The sequence below is a fragment of the Pleurodeles waltl genome, chromosome 8 (assembly GCF_031143425.1).
Source record: "Pleurodeles waltl isolate 20211129_DDA chromosome 8, aPleWal1.hap1.20221129, whole genome shotgun sequence".
Classification (NCBI taxonomy): Eukaryota; Metazoa; Chordata; class Amphibia; order Caudata; family Salamandridae; genus Pleurodeles; species Pleurodeles waltl.
Genome location: NC_090447.1, coordinates 1,529,393,610 through 1,529,411,755, shown reverse-complemented (window position 1 = coordinate 1,529,411,755; position 18,146 = coordinate 1,529,393,610).

Here is an 18,146-nt window from a genome sequence, read left to right as displayed (position 1 = left end):
AACTCCCGAGGACAGCGGACCTGCTCCAAGAAAAGCTGCAACTTTGTTTCCAGCAGCTTTAAAGAACCCTGCAAGCTCCCCGCAAGAAGCGTGAGACTTGCAACACTGCACCCGGCGACCCCGACTCGGCTGGTGGCGATCCAACACCTCAGGAGGGACCCCAGGACTACTCTGATACTGTGAGTACCAAAACCTGTCCCCCCTGAGCCCCCACAGCGCCGCCTGCAGAGGGAATCCCGAGGCTTCCCCTGACCGCGACTCTTTGAATCTAAAGTCCCGACGCCTGGGAGAGACCCTGCACCCGCAGCCCCCAGGACCTGAAGGACCGGACTTTCACTGGAGAAGCGACCCCCAGGAGTCCCTCTCCCTTGCCCAAGTGGAGGTTTCCCCGAGGAACCCCCCCCTTGCCTGCCTGCAGCGCTGAAGAGATCCCGAGATCTCTCATAGACTAACATTGCGAACCCGACGCTTGTTTCTACACTGCACCCGGCCGCCCCCGCGCCGCTGAGGGTGAAATTTCTGTGTGGACTTGTGTCCCCCCCGGTGCCCTACAAAACCCCCCTGGTCTGCCCTCCGAAGACGCGGGTACTTACCTGCAAGCAGACCGGAACCGGGGCACCCCCTTCTCTCCATTCTAGCCTATGTGTTTTGGGCACCACTTTGAACTCTGCACCTGACCGGCCCTGAGCTGCTGGTGTGGTGACTTTGGGGTTGCTCTGAACCCCCAACGGTGGGCTACCTTGGACCAAGAACTGAACCCTGTAAGTGTCTTACTTACCTGGTAAAACTAACAAATACTTACCTCCCCTAGGAACTGTGAAAATTGCACTAAGTGTCCACTTTTAAAACAGCTATTTGTGAATAACTTGAAAAGTATACATGCAATTTTGATGATTTGAAGTTCCTAAAGTACTTACCTGCAATACCTTTCGAATGAGCTATTACATGTAGAATTTGAACCTGTGGTTCTTAAAATAAACTAAGAAAAGATATTTTTCTATATAAAAACCTATTGGCTGGATTTGTCTCTGAGTGTGTGTACCTCATTTATTGTCTATGTGTATGTACAACAAATGCTTAACACTACTCCTTGGATAAGCCTACTGCTCGACCACACTACCACAAAATAGAGCATTAGTATTATCTATTTTTACCACTATTTTACCTCTAAGGGGAACCCTTGGACTCTGTGCATGCTATTCCTTACTTTGAAATAGCACATACAGAGCCAACTTCCTACATTGGTGGATCAGCGGTGGGGTACAAGACTTTGCATTTGCTGGACTACTCAGCCAATACCTGATCACACGACAAATTCCAAAATTGTCATTAGAAATTGATTTTTGCAATTTGAAAAGTTTTCTAAATTCTTAAAAGACCTGCTAGGGCCTTGTGTTAGATCCTGTTTAGCATTTCTTTTAGAGTTTAAAAGTTTGTAAAAGTTTGAATTAGATTCTAGAACCAGTTGTAGATTCTTAAAAAGTATTCCAACTTTTAGAAGCAAAATGTCTAGCACAGATGTGAATGTGGTGGAACTCGACACCACACCTTACCTCCATCTACAGATGAGAGAGCTAAGGTCACTCTGTAAACTAAAGAAAATAGCAATGGGCTCCAAACCTACCAAAGTACAGCTCCAGGAGCTTTTGGCAGAGTTTGAAAAAGCCAACCCCTCTGAGGATGGCAACACAGAGGATGAAGATAGTGACTTGGAGGAAAATTCCCCCCTACCAGTCCTATTTAGGGAGAACAGGGTCTCTCAAACCCTGACTCCAAAAATAGTAGTCAGAAATGCTGGCTCCCTCACAGGAGGGTCCAGCCTCTCTGAAATCACTGAAGGTAACTCCAGTGAAGAGGACATCCAGTTAGCCAGGATGGCCAAAAGATTGGCTTTGGAAAAACAGATCCTAGCCATAGAAAGGGAAAGACAAGAGATGGGCCTAGGACCCATCAATGGTGGCAGCAACATAAATAGGGTCAGAGATTCTCCTGACATGTTGAAAATCCCCAAAGGGATTGTAACAAAATATGAAGATGGTGATGACATCACCAAATGGTTCACAGCTTTTGAGAGGGCTTGTGTAACCAGAAAAGTGAACAAATCTCACTGGGGTGCTCTCCTTTGGGAAATGTTCACAGGAAAGTGTAGGGATAGACTCCTCACACTCTCTAAAAAAGATGCAGAATCTTATGACCTCATGAAGGGTACCCTGATTGAGGGCTTTGGATTCTCCACTGAGGAGTATAGAATTAGATTCAGGGGGGCTCAAAAATCCTCGAGCCAGACCTGGGTTGATTATGTTGACTACTCAGTGAAAACACTGGATGGTTGGGTAACTGGAAATGAAGTGTATGACTATGTTGGGCTTTATAATTTGTTTATGAAAGAACACATTTTAAGTAACTGCTTCAATGAAAAGTTGCATCAGTATCTGGTAGACCTAGGTCCAATTTCTCCCCAAGAATTGGGAAAGAAGGCAGACCACTGGGTCAAGACTAGGGTAACCAAAACTTCCACTGGGGGTGACCAAAAGAAAGGGGTTACAAAAACTCCCCAGGAGAAAGTGGGTGACACTAGAAACAAAGAAAAAGAGTCCTCTGTAGGCCCCCAAAAACCAGAACAGGTGGGTGGGCCCCAAGACACAACCCAAAACAAAGGTGGGTACCAGGGTAAGAACTGGGATGCCACTAAGGCATGGTGCCACAACTGTAAACAGTCTGGGCACCACACCAAGGACACTTCTTGTCCCAAAAACAAACCCCAGAACAAAATTCCAGGGGTAACCAGTGTAGCCATGGGAGATGACTCCTCAGATGAGGAGGTCTTCCTAGCCTTCAACTGGAAACAGGGCCCAACAGGTGAGTTGGAGATTCCAGAGGGAAGTAGACACTTCCACCACCTACTGGTGAATGGAATCCCAACCACTGCCCTGAGAGACACTTGTGCCAGTCACACTATTGTGCATGACAGGCTGGTGCTCTCAAACCAGTACATCCCAGGTGAGACTGCCAGGGTAAGAGTTAGCCTAGACAGGGTCACTAAGAGGCCTGTGGCTTTAGTGCCCATAGAAGTGGGTGGCACTCTTAGCTGGAGAAGGGTAGTAGTCAGTACAGACCTCCCCCTTGATTGTCTCCTTGGAAATGACTACCCAGAGGTTAGTCAGAGCCCAAGAGAGAACCTGGTCCAGTGCCAGTCCTCTCCCAAGGATTCTGGAAGTCCTGCCTCTGCAGTAAATGCAAGCAGGCCCCAGAAGAAGAAGAAAAGAAAACAGAGTAGGAAGGGTGGACAACCTTTAGCCAAGGTTACAGCAAGCCAAGGAGATTCTGCTCCAGTAGGGGAGAACTCCAAAAATGGCCCTGATAAAGTCCAACCTGACCCACAAGAAGTCCTGGCTAGTCAGGCAACTGTTAAACCTGAGTGGGTGGCTCCTCAGCTAACAGAAGAAAGAGTGGAAGGAGGGTGTTTACTACAAGATGTGGTAACCCCCCACTCCAATACAGCAGACAGGCAACCTGAACCCAAAGAAGCCTGTAACTTAGCCCCTTCCCTTTTAGGTGAAGAGCTAAAGGTGTGGTTCTGGGCACTGACAGCTGTCAGTGGCCTCTGCTGGGTGTTAGCCTTTATGGCTGCACTATCCTTAGCATGGTGGTCTGACCCCATGCCAAATGGCAAGTTAGGCCCCCTGACCCTATTGGTCATGGTGGGGTTACTCCAGCTCTGGGTAACCTCTCTGGGTAAGCTAGGGGTGACCCTGGCCAAGATAAGGTTAGCAGAGGTGGACACCTCTAAGACCAAAATAGAAAGAATGGGTGGAGACATTGAAGAGGCAGACAAGAGGCAATTCAGACTAGGTCCTATCACTGTGGAAGTGGGTCAGTTCCCCAAAGGGAATGACCTGAACAGAAGGATGTAAGGCAGAGTAGGCCCTGCAACTAACCAGCCTATTTCTCCTACTCTTCCTCGCCTGACAGACTAGGAAGACTCTCCCAGCTTGGGCTGAGTCTCCTGGCCTGTAGGCTGGGGGGGGCTTGTGTAAAGAAATGGCTCCCTGTTGCAGTTACCCCCCACTTTTTGCCTGATACTGATGCTGACTTGACTGAGAAGTGTGCTGGGACCCTGCTAACCAGGCCCCAGCACCAGTGTTCCTTCACCTAAAATGTACCATTGTATCCACAATTGGCACACCCTGGCATTCAGATAAGTCCCTTGTAACTGGTACTTCTAGTACCAAGGGCCCTGATGCCAAGAAAGGTCTCTAAGGGCTGCAGCATGTCTTATGCCACCCTAGAGACCCCTCACTCAGCACAGACACACTGCTTACAAGCCTGTGTGTGCTAGTGAGAACAAAATGAGTAAGTCGACATGGCACTCCCCTCAGGGTGCCATGCCAGCCTCTCACTGCCTATGCAGTATAGGTAAGACACCCCTCTAGCAGGCCTTACAGCCCTAAGGCAGGGTGCACTATACCATAGGTGAGGGTACCAGTGCATGAGCACTGTGCCCCTACAGTGTCTACACAAAACCTTAGACATTGTAAGTGCAGGGTAGCCATAAGAGTATATGGTCTGGGAGTCTGTTTTACACGAACTCCACAGCACCATAATGGCTACACTGAAAACTGGGAAGTTTGGTATCAAACTTCTCAGCACAATAAATGCACACTGATGCCAGTGTACATTTTATTGTAAAATACACCACAGAGGGCACCTTAGAGGTGCCCCCTGAAACTTAACCAACTATCTGTGTAGGCTGACTGGTTCCAGCAGCCTGCCACACTAGAGACATGTTGCTGGCCCCATGGGGAGAGTGCCTTTGTCACTCTGAGGCCAGTAACAAAGCCTGCACTGGGTGGAGATGCTAACACCTCCCCCAGGCAGGAGCTGTGACACCTGGCGGTGAGCCTCAAAGGCTCACCCCTTTGTCACAGCCCAGCAGGGCACTCCAGCTTAGTGGAGTTGCCCGCCCCCTCCGGCCACGGCCCCCACTTTTGGCAGCAAGGCTGGAGGGAACAAAGAAAGCAACAAGGAGGAGTCACTGGCCAGTCAGGACAGCCCCTAGGGTGTCCTGAGCTGAAGTGACTCCAACTTTTAGAAATCCTCCATCTTGCAGATGGAGGATTCCCCCAATAGGGTTAGGATTGTGACCCCCTCCCCTTGGGAGGAGGCACAAAGAGGGTGTACCCACCCTCAGGGCTAGTAGCCATTGGCTACTAACCCCCCAGACCTAAACACGCCCTTAAATTTAGTATTTAAGGGCTACCCTGAACCCTAGAAAATTAGATTCCTGCAACTACAAGAAGAAGGACTGCCTAGCTGAAACCCCTGCAGCGGAAGACCAGAAGACGACAACTGCCTTGGCTCCAGAAACTCACCGGCCTGTCTCCTGCCTTCCAAAGATCCTGCTCCAGCGACGCCTTCCAAAGGGACCAGCGACCTCGACATCCTCTGAGGACTGCCCCTGCTTCGAAAAGACAAGAAACTCCCGAGGACAGCGGACCTGCTCCAAGAAAAGCTGCAACTTTGTTTCCAGCAGCTTTAAAGAACCCTGCAAGCTCCCCGCAAGAAGCGTGAGACTTGCAACACTGCACCCGGCGACCCCGACTCGGCTGGTGGCGATCCAACACCTCAGGAGGGACCCCAGGACTACTCTGATACTGTGAGTACCAAAACCTGTCCCCCCTGAGCCCCCACAGCGCCGCCTGCAGAGGGAATCCCGAGGCTTCCCCTGACCGCGACTCTTTGAATCTAAAGTCCCGACGCCTGGGAGAGACCCTGCACCCGCAGCCCCCAGGACCTGAAGGACCGGACTTTCACTGGAGAAGCGACCCCCAGGAGTCCCTCTCCCTTGCCCAAGTGGAGGTTTCCCCGAGGAACCCCCCCCTTGCCTGCCTGCAGCGCTGAAGAGATCCCGAGATCTCTCATAGACTAACATTGCGAACCCGACGCTTGTTTCTACACTGCACCCGGCCGCCCCCGCGCCGCTGAGGGTGAAATTTCTGTGTGGACTTGTGTCCCCCCCGGTGCCCTACAAAACCCCCCTGGTCTGCCCTCCGAAGACGCGGGTACTTACCTGCAAGCAGACCGGAACCGGGGCACCCCCTTCTCTCCATTCTAGCCTATGTGTTTTGGGCACCACTTTGAACTCTGCACCTGACCGGCCCTGAGCTGCTGGTGTGGTGACTTTGGGGTTGCTCTGAACCCCCAACGGTGGGCTACCTTGGACCAAGAACTGAACCCTGTAAGTGTCTTACTTACCTGGTAAAACTAACAAATACTTACCTCCCCTAGGAACTGTGAAAATTGCACTAAGTGTCCACTTTTAAAACAGCTATTTGTGAATAACTTGAAAAGTATACATGCAATTTTGATGATTTGAAGTTCCTAAAGTACTTACCTGCAATACCTTTCGAATGAGCTATTACATGTAGAATTTGAACCTGTGGTTCTTAAAATAAACTAAGAAAAGATATTTTTCTATATAAAAACCTATTGGCTGGATTTGTCTCTGAGTGTGTGTACCTCATTTATTGTCTATGTGTATGTACAACAAATGCTTAACACTACTCCTTGGATAAGCCTACTGCTCGACCACACTACCACAAAATAGAGCATTAGTATTATCTATTTTTACCACTATTTTACCTCTAAGGGGAACCCTTGGACTCTGTGCATGCTATTCCTTACTTTGAAATAGCACATACAGAGCCAACTTCCTACAATGCCGTTTAACAAACAGCAGCTATTTGGACCAGAGGTGGATGCAAACATCGAAAAATTAAAAAAGGACTCATACATAGCAAAGGCCATGGGTGCCCCTTACACAACACCTGTTCGGGGCACTTTTCGCAAGCCATAACTCCGAGGTGGTTTTAAACCCCAAACATCAGAGGCCTCCACGTCCCAACAAAAGCAGAGACAACAATATTACCCTAGAGGGTCTTCCAGAGGACCTTATAGAGGGCACAACTTTAGAAGTAGGGGCAAGTCCACTGCCACAAGAGGTGCCTCCACCTCATCAAAGCAGTGACTTTTTCCTGCATCCCCACACAGCTCACATCTCCTGTGGGAGGAAGACTGCAACATTTCCACCATCAGTGGCACAACCTTACATCAGATCAGAGGGTGCTGTCAATTATCCACAATGATTATTGTCCTGGAACTCATCCCCACTCCACCAAATATTCCCCCTCGCTCACACAGGCTTAGTGTAGAACACCTCGTTCTGCTACAACATGAGGTGCAATCACTTCTACTCAGAGGTGCAATAGAGTTAGTACCTATAACTCAGCAACGGACAGAAATATATTCTCTATACTTCCTCATACCAAAGAAGGATGGCACTCTCAGACCAATCCTCGATCTCAGACCCCTCAATCAGTACATTCTCTCAGAGCATTTCCACACGCTCACTCTTCAGGTTGTCATACCTTTGCTAGAAAAACAAGACTACAAAACAGATCTAAAAGATGCCTACTTCCATATTCCCATACATCTAGCACACCGCAAATACTTAAGGTTTGTGATAGCGGGCAAGCACTACCAATTCAAAGTGCTACCCTTTGGAGTAACAACAGCATCAAGGGTATTTACCAAATGCCTAGCAGTGGTTGCAGCATACCTTAGGAGCCAACATATGCATGTCTTTCTCTGTCTGGACGACTGGCTCGTAAATGCCAGCACCGTTCAAAACTGTCAACAACACATTCAATACACAATCGATACCCTACACAAGCTAAGGTTCACAATCAGTTACCAGAAATCTCACCTACAACTAGTGCAAATACAACCATATCTGGGAACAATTCTGAACACTCAGTCAGCATTAGCTTACCCAAACCCACAAAGAATTCACGCGTTCCACAGTCTCATATCTCAGCTAGAATTCCAATCAAACTTACACAGTAAGGATTATTATGAAGCTATCGGGAATGATGGCATCATGCATAGCAATAGTACCCAATGCACGTCTAAACATGAGACCCCTACAACAGTGTCTTTAACAACAGTGGTCCCAGGCACAGGGCCAATTTCACAATATAGTGTTGTTGGACAGCCAGACTTACAACTCTCTGCAATGGTGGAATCACACCAACTTATCAAAAGGGCGGCCATTTCAGGACCCTGTGCCACAGGCCATAATCACCACCGATGCATCAATGACAGGTTGGGGAGCCCATCTCAACAATATTACTATACAGGGGGAATGGGACTCATCCTACTACATAAACCACTTGGAAACGCTAGCAGTGTTCTTAGCACTCAAGGCATTCCCGCCACAGATCACACACAAAACAGTGTTAATAAGGACAGACAACATGACAACAATATATTATTTGCAAAAACAGGGGGGGCACACTCATCCCAGTTGTCCCTTCTAGCACAGGCAATTTGGAAGTTGGCAATTCACAATCGCATTCACCTACTAGCCGAGTATATTCTAGGGATACACAACCAACTAGCGGACCTCTTAAGCAGGACGCAGCTACAAATACATGTATGGGAAATTCACCCACAAGTAATTCAACAGTACTTTCACATGTGGGGAACATCACACATAGACCTCTTCGCAACAATCGAAAATGCAAAATGCCCAAACTTCGTATCCAGGTACCTACCCCCTCGATCCAAGGGCAATGCTCTATGGATCAATTGTTCAGGGATATTTGCTTACGCTTTTCCCCCTCTCCCACTAATTCCGTTTCTGGTCAACAAGATCCATCACACTTACCTCACTATAATACTCATAGCTCCCACGTGGGCACGACAACCCTATTGGATCTATCTGTAGAACTATATCACAAGCTCCCAAACAGACCAGACCTATTGATTTAAAACAAAGGTCAGATCAGGCATCCCAGTCCCAGCATGTTCAACCTGGCGATTTGGCTCCTGAGGTCATAGAGGTTAGACTGCTACATCTTTCATCAGATTGTATGGACATTCTAAAGGAAGCACGTAAACCTACAACCAGGCAATGCTATGCAGCTAAATGGAAACGTTTTGTATATTACTGTCAACCCAAAAACATTGATCCACTTAAAGCATCAGTACAGGCTATTGTATGTTATGTTGAAAGTTTCACCTTGTGATAAGCTACTATCAAATCAAGTGTGGTAAAAATCTTGGCTTCTGGATTTTGAGAAGAGGATAGCAGTTCACCAAAATGTTCTTATTCAGGGACCTGAGATCAACACAGAGCCTGAGTTCTCCAGATTTATTTAGGGCTACTACTATCAGTTCAATGACTTTGTCCTTGTATAACTTGTCTAGGTGTCCTTGAATCTTCCTATCTTCCTGCAGTAATGAATCTTGAATCACTGTCGGATCCACCAAAGAGATGGGACAGTCCATATCAAGTCTCAACTCCACACCCAAATGTTCCTTGCTCCCTCCAGCCCAGAATGTTGTATCCTCTTTTTGCCACATACACCTTAGTATGAATCAATCTGTCTTTATATCTGAGATCTTCCTTAAAACAGCCCATCATGTTGATCTCCTGTCCTCCAACTCAACAGTGGGAATATCTGTTGTTGTCAGATCAATGTGACCCCATTATTTTGCAAATCATTCATCTGATATCATTGTGTTGGGGGAACCAGAATCCAATATGACAACAGTACTTGTCACTCACTATCACGCATACTGGATCACCCTTCTTCTTTTGACTAATCACAGACAAAACATTATATCAAAAGAACCGCTTTGCTTTCTGGATTCACGTTGTCCTGTTTGCAAGATTGGGATCTGGGTGTTCTACTACCTACACAATTGTTTGTGCGTTCCTTCAAATTCTAGCAAAATGACCAGCTATTTTGCACTTCATGCAGGTTTTCCCTCTGGCAGGGCACATCTTGGAAATAGCCATGTGATTCTTTTCTTGGATCTACCGCAGAAACATGCACCCATATTGGTGTTGGCATTTCTATCTGGTGTCCTTTTATCTCTACTGGCAATATGTTTGGGCATTGAAGATATCGCACCCACCCCTATTGAAGCATTTTTCTTTACTCTTCCCAATTCTTTAAACACCACGGCTGACCACTCAATCCCCCTTGCAATCTCTAGTGTTTCCTCCAGTGATGGGTTTCTGCAGCAGAGAATCCTTTCCTGTATAGTATATCATAGTAATTCACTATTAATTGGTCTCACAAGTTGAGGCTAATATTCTCCACTCTGCCAGGAATGGTTCAATAGCTTCATGGTGTAATGGCTTATCAGTGAAAAATCTGTGTCGCTTAACAGTTATGCTAAGGTCATCTTAGAAATGATTTTCCAATCGTTTTACTGCTTCTGTGAATGCATCCCATTTAGTAGCGGGAGGAGGGTCCAGTAACCATTCAACCTTCCAATTCCAGCCACAACAAGTGTGTTGTGTCAAGGGCCTTTAGTATAGAAGTCATTGCCCTATTGTGTTGTGCCATGGCCCTGTTGTGCGAGGGGAGGATCGCTGTCATATAGATTTATGCCACTGCTCTGACGTATGAGGGCCTTTGTCATATTGTGTTGTGTCATGGCCATGGTGTATGGGGGGTCATTGAGTTGAGCCACTGCTTTGGTGTATAGGGGGCCACTGCCATATTGTGTGGTGTTTTTGAGGGCCATTGTGTTGTGCCACTGCTCTGGTGTAAGGGAGCCGTTATGATATTGTGTAGTGCCATGTATTGTGTTGTGCCAGGACCCTGGTGATTTGGGATTTCAAAGGCCAGGTTTGAAATTTCAGGTCACACCATAATTGTCAGTTCCAAGCTGACACAAAGGTCACTGCAGGCAAACCTTTTTGATAAAAACAGATGCAATACTTTAGACAAGTCTTGGCACAAATACTGACAAAAGAAAATCAAGCAACAGAGGGGAAGTGGGTATCAGTGGGCTAAGAGCTAAGCTGGCATCAAGATTCCAGCACTGGAGGTTAAGCAGACATTAATGGGATAATGACTCATAGGGCATTGAGAGTCCAGGAGCAGAGTCTACGGATAATGCCTCATTGGGCATTGAGGGTCCAGCAGCAGAGTCTACACCAGCATTGAAGGGATAAAGGTTAATAGGGTTTTAGGGGCCCAGCACTAGATTAAGTGGACATGGAGGGGCTAAGGGGATCATAAAGTCTATGGCTAAGCTATGGGAATGGGTCAAACAGCTTACGGCTAAGCGGGAATGTAGGGTCTGCACCCAAGGCTAAGCGGGCATCAAGGGCTCTGTACTATAGGTTATGTGACCACCTAGAGGCCAGCACAAGAGGCACAGTGGGCATCAATGGGCTAAATACTGAGCAGCCATCGAGGGTCCAGCACCGGAGGTTACATGGACATTGAGGGTCCAGCACCAGTGGTTACATGGGCATTGAGGGTCCAGCACCAGTGGTTACATGGGCATTGAGGGTCCAATACAAGAGGTTACTTGGGATATGAGGGCCCAGCACCTGATGTTACATGGACATTGAGAGCCAGCACAAGAGGTTACATTGAAATTGAGGGTCCAGCGCCAGAGGTTACATGAACATTGAGGGTCCAGCGCCAGAGGTTACATGGACATTGAGGGTCCAGCGCCAGAGGTTACATGGACATTGAGGGTCCAGCGCCAGAGGTTACATGGACATTGAGGGGTCAGCACCAGAGGTTACATGGACATTGAGGGGCCAGTACCGGAGGTTACATGAGCATTGAGGGTCCAGCACCAGTGGTTACATGGGCATTGAGGGTCCAACACAAGAGGTTACTTGGGATATGAGGGCCCAGCACCTGATGTTACATGGACATTGAGGGTCCAGCACCAGCGGTTACATGAACATTGAGGGTCCAGTGCCAGAGGTTACATGAACATTGAGGGTCCAGCGCCAGAGGTTACATGAACATTGAGGGTCCAGCGCCAGAGGTTACATGAACATTGAGGGTCCAGCATCAGAGGTTACATTGAAATTGAGGGTCCAGCACCGGAGGTTACATGGGCATTGAGCATCCAGCGGTTACCTGGACGTTGAGGGTCCAGCACCAGCGGTTACATGAACATTGAGGGGCCAGAACTAGAGGTTACATTGAAATTGAGGGTCCAGCACCAGAGGTTACATGGACATTGAGGGGCCAGCACCAGCGGTTACATGGACATTGAGGGTCCAGCAGAAGCGGTTACATGAACATTGAGGGGCCAGCACCAGAGGTTACATTGAAATTGAGGGTCCAGCACCAGAGGTTACATGGACATTGAGGGGCCAGCACCAGCGGTTACATGGACATTGAGGGTCCAGCACCAGCGGTTACAGGAACATTGAGGGGCCAGCACTAGAGGTTACATGAACATTGAGGGTCCAGCACCAGCGGTTACATGGACATTGAGGGTCCAGCGCCAGAGGTTACATGGACATTGAGGGGCCAGCACCAGCGGTTACATGAACACTGAGGGGTCAGTACCAGAGGTTACATGGGCATTGAGGGTCCAGTACCAGCGGTTACATGGGCATTGAGAGCCAGCACGAGAAGTTACATGGACATTGAGAGCCAGCACAAGAGGTTATATGGACATTGAGGGGCCAGTACCAGAGGTTAAATGGACATTGAGGGGCCAGTACCAGAGTTTACATGCACATTGAGGGGCCAGCATGAAAGGTTACATGGACATTGAGTGTCCAGCACTAGAGGTGACATAGACATTGAGGGCCCTGTATCTGAGGTGGCATGGACATGGAGGATCCAGCACTAGAGGTGACATGGACATTGAGGGGCCAGCACGAGAGATTAAATGGGAATGAGGGTCCAGCACCAGCGGTTTTTTGGGCATTTGGGGTCCAGACAATGTTACATTGACATTGAGGGGCAGCACTAGAGGTTACATGGACATTGAGGGGCCACCACCAGAGGTTACATAACCATTGAGGGGACAGCACCAGAGGTTACATAACCATTGAGGGTCCAGCACGAGAGGTTACATGGATATTGAGGGGCCAGCCACACAGGTGACATTGAAATTGAGGATCAAGCACAGAGTTTACATGGACACTGAGGGCCCTGCACGAGAGGTTACATAGGTATTGAGGGTCCGGCACAAAAGATTACATGGACATTGAGGGGCGAGCTCCAGAGGTTACATAGGCAATGAGGGGCCAGTACCAGATGTTACATGGACATTGAGGGTCCAGCACCAGAGGTTACATGGACATTGCGGGTACATTACCAGAGGTTACATGGTCATTGAGGGTTCAGCACAAGAGGTTACCTGGGCATTGAGGGGTCAGCATCAGAGGTTACATGGGCATTGAGCGTCCAGAGCCAGCGGTTACCTGGATGTTGAGGGTCCAGCACCAGAGGTTACATGAACATTGAGGGGCCAGAACTAGAGGTTACATTGAAATTGAGGGTCCAGCACCAGAGGTTACATGGACATTGAGGGGCCAGCACCAGCGGTTACATGGACATTGAGGGTCCAGCAGAAGCGGTTACATGAACATTGAGGGGCCAGCACCAGAGGTTACATTGAAATTGAGGGTCCAGCACCAGAGGTTACATGGACATTGAGGGGCCAGCACCAGCGGTTACATGGACATTGAGGGTCCAGCACCAGCGGTTACAGGAACATTGAGGGGCCAGCACTAGAGGTTACATGAACATTGAGGGTCCAGCACCAGCGGTTACATGGACATTGAGGGTCCAGCGCCAGAGGTTACATGGACATTGAGGGGCCAGCACCAGCGGTTACATGAACACTGAGGGGTCAGTACCAGAGGTTACATGGGCATTGAGGGTCCAGTACCAGCGGTTACATGGGCATTGAGAGCCAGCACGAGAAGTTACATGGACATTGAGAGCCAGCACAAGAGGTTATATGGACATTGAGGGGCCAGTACCAGAGGTTAAATGGACATTGAGGGGCCAGTACCAGAGTTTACATGCACATTGAGGGGCCAGCATGAAAGGTTACATGGACATTGAGTGTCCAGCACTAGAGGTGACATAGACATTGAGGGCCCTGTATCTGAGGTGGCATGGACATGGAGGATCCAGCACTAGAGGTGACATGGACATTGAGGGGCCAGCACGAGAGATTAAATGGGAATGAGGGTCCAGCACCAGCGGTTTTTTGGGCATTTGGGGTCCAGACAATGTTACATTGACATTGAGGGGCAGCACTAGAGGTTACATGGACATTGAGGGGCCACCACCAGAGGTTACATAACCATTGAGGGGACAGCACCAGAGGTTACATAACCATTGAGGGTCCAGCACGAGAGGTTACATGGATATTGAGGGGCCAGCCACACAGGTGACATTGAAATTGAGGATCAAGCACAGAGTTTACATGGACACTGAGGGCCCTGCACGAGAGGTTACATAGGTATTGAGGGTCCGGCACAAAAGATTACATGGACATTGAGGGGCGAGCTCCAGAGGTTACATAGGCAATGAGGGGCCAGTACCAGATGTTACATGGACATTGAGGGTCCAGCACCAGAGGTTACATGGACATTGCGGGTACATTACCAGAGGTTACATGGTCATTGAGGGTTCAGCACAAGAGGTTACCTGGGCATTGAGGGGTCAGCATCAGAGGTTACATGGGCATTGAGCGTCCAGAGCCAGCGGTTACCTGGATGTTGAGGGTCCAGCACCAGAGGTTACATGAACATTGAGGGGCCAGCACCAGAGGTTACATGGACATTGAGGGTCCAGCACCAGAGGTTACATGGACATTGAGGGTCCAGCACCAGCGGTTACATGAAAATTGAGGGGCCAGCACTAGAGGTTACATGGACATTGAGGGTCCAGCACCAGAGGTTACATGGAAATTGAGGGTCCAGCACCAGAGGTTACACAGACATTGTGGGGCCAGCACTAGGGGTTACATGGACATTGAGGGGCCAGCACCAAGGGTTACATGGGCATTGAGGGTCCAGTACCAGCGGTTACATGGACATTGAGGGTCCAGCACCAGCGGATACATGGGCATTGAGGGTCCAGTACCAGCGCTTACATGGGCATTTAGTGTCCAGCGTCAGCGGTTACATGGGCATTGAGGGTCCAGCACCAGCGGTTACATGGACATTGAGGGTCCAGCGTCAGCGGTTACATGGGCATTGAAGGGACAGCACCAGAGGTTACATGGACATTGAGGGGCCAGCACCAGTGGTTACATGGGCATTGAGGGGCCAGCACCAGCGGTTACATGGGCATTGAGGGTCCAGCACCAGCGGTTACATGGGCATTGAGGGGCCAGTGCCAGCGGTTACATGGACATTGAGGGGCCAGCACCAGTGGTTACATGGGCATTGAGGGGCCAGCACGAGAGGTTACATGGACATTGAGAGCCAGCACAAGAGGTTACATGGACATTGAGGGGCCAGTACCTGAGCTAACATGGACATTGAGGGGCCAGTACTAGAGGTTACATGGACATTGAGGGGCCAGTACTAGAGGTTACATGGACTTTTAGGGGCCAGTACCAGAGGTTAAATGGACATTGAGGGGCCAGTACTAGAGGTTAAATGGACATTGAGGGGCCAGTACCAGAGTTTACATTCACATTGAGGGGCCAGCATGAAAGGTTACATGGACATTGAGTGTCCAGCTCTAGAAGTGACATAGACATTGAGGGCCCTGTATCTGAGGTGGCATGGACATGGAGGATCCAGCAATAGAGGTGACATGGACATTGAGGGGCCAGCACGAGAGATTAAATGGGAATGAGGGTCCAGCACCAGCGGTTTTTTGGGCCTTTGGGGTCCAGACAATGTTACATTGACATTGAGGGGCAGCACTAGAGGTTACATGGACATTGAGGGGCCACCACCAGAGGTTACATAACCATTGAGGGGACAGCACCAGAAGTTACATAACCATTGAGGGTCCAGCACGAGAGGTTACATGGATATTGAGGGGCCAGCACCAGAGGTTACATGGACATTGAGGGGCCAGAGGTTACATGGGCAAGGAGGTTCCAGCAAGAGAGTTTATATGGGCATTGAGGGTCCAGCCCCAGAGGTAACATGGACATTGAGGGGCGAGCACCAGAGGATACATAGCCATTGAGGCGACAGCACCAGAGGTTACATAACCATTGAGGGGACAGCATCGGAGGTTACATAACCATTGAGGGTCCAGCACGAGAGGTTACATGGATATTGAGGGGCCAGCAGCAGAGGTTACTTGGGCATTGAGGGTCCAGCCACACAGGTGACATTGAAATTGAGGATCAAGCACAGAGTTTACATGGACACTGAGGGCCCTGCACGAGAGGTTACATGGGCATTGAGGGTTCAGCACCAGAGGTTACCTGGATGTTGAGGGTCCAGCACCAGAGGTTACATGAACATTGAGGGGCCAGCACCAGAGGTTACATGGACATTGAGGGTCCAGCACCAGAGGTTACATGGACATTGAGGGGCCAGCACCAGCGGTTACATGGGCATTGAGGGTCCAGCACCAGCGATTACATGAGCATTGAGGGTCCAGTACCAGCGCTTACATTGGCATTGAGGGTCCAGCGTCAGCGGTTACATGGGCATTGAGGGTCCAGCGTCAGCGGTTACATGGGCATTGAGGGTCCAGCGTCAGCGGTTACAGGGGCATTGAGGGTCTAGTACCAGCGCTTACATGGGCATTGAAGGTCCAGCATCAGCGGTTACATGGGCATTTAGGGTCCAGCGTCAGCGGTTACATGGGCATTGAGGGTCCAGCACCAGAGGTTACATGGACATTGAGGGGCCAGCACTAGCGGTTACATGGACATTGAGAGCCAGCACAAGAGGTTACATGGACATTGAGGGTCCAGCACAAAAGGTTACATGGACATTGAGGGGCCAGTATCTGAGCTAACATGGACATTGCGGGGCCAGTACTAGAGGTTATATAGACATTGAGGGACCAGTACTAGAGGTTACATGGACATTGAGGGGCCAGTACTAGAGGTTACATGGACATTGAGGGGCCAGTACCAGAGTTTACATGCACATTGAGGGGCCAGCATGAAAGGTTACATGGACATTGAGGGGCCAGCACCAGTGGTTACATGGACATTGAGGGGCCAGCACCAGTGGTTACATGCACATTGAGGGGCCAGCACGAGAGGTTACATGGACATTGAGGGGCCAGTACTAGAGGTTACATGGACTTTGAGGGGCCAGTACCAGAGGTTAAATGGACATTGAGGGGCCAGTACCAGAGTTTACATGCACATTGAGGGGCCAGCACGAAAGGTTACATGGACATTGAGGGTCCAGCACTAGAGGTGACATAGACATTGAGGGCCCTGTATCTGAGGTGGCATGGACATCGAGGATTCAGCAATAGAGGTGACATGGACATTGAAGGTCTAGCATGAGAGATTATATGGGAATGAGGGTCCAGCACCAGCTGTTACATGGGTATTGAGGGGCGAGCACCAGAGGTTACAAAGACATTGAGGATCCAGCACACGTGCTTACATGGACATTGAGGGGCCAGCACCAGAGGTTACTTGGGCATTGAGGGTCCAGCCACACAGGTGACATTGAAATTGAGGGTCCAGCTCAGAGTTTACATGGACATTGAGGGGCAAGTACCAGAGGTTACATGGGCATCGAGGGTCAAGTACCAGAGGTTACATGGACATTGAGGGTCCAGAGGTTACATGGGAAATGAGGGGTCAGCACCAGAGGTTACATGGACATTGAGGGTCCAGCACCAGAGGTTACATGGACATTCAGGGTACATTACCAGAGGTTACATGGTCATTGAGGGTTCAGCACTAGAGGTTACCTGGGCATTGAGGGGTCAGCATCAGAGGTTACATGGGCATTGAGCGTCCAGCGCCAGCGGTTACCTGGATGTTGAGGGTCCAACACCAGAGGTTACATGAACATTGAGGGTCCGGCACAAAAGATTACATGGACATTGAGGGGCGAGCTCCAGAGGTTACATAGGCAATGAGGGGCCAGTACCAGATGTTACATGGACATTGAGGGTCCAGCACCAGAGGTTACATGGACATTGAGGGTACATTACCAGAGGTTACATGGTCATTAAGGGTTCAGCACTAGAGGTTACCTGGGCATTGAGGGGTTAGCATCAGAGGTTACATGGGCATTGAGCGTCCAGCGCCAGCGGTTACCTGGATGTTGAGGGTCCAGCACCAGAGGTTACATGAACATTGAGGGGGCAGCACCAGAGGTTACATGGACATTG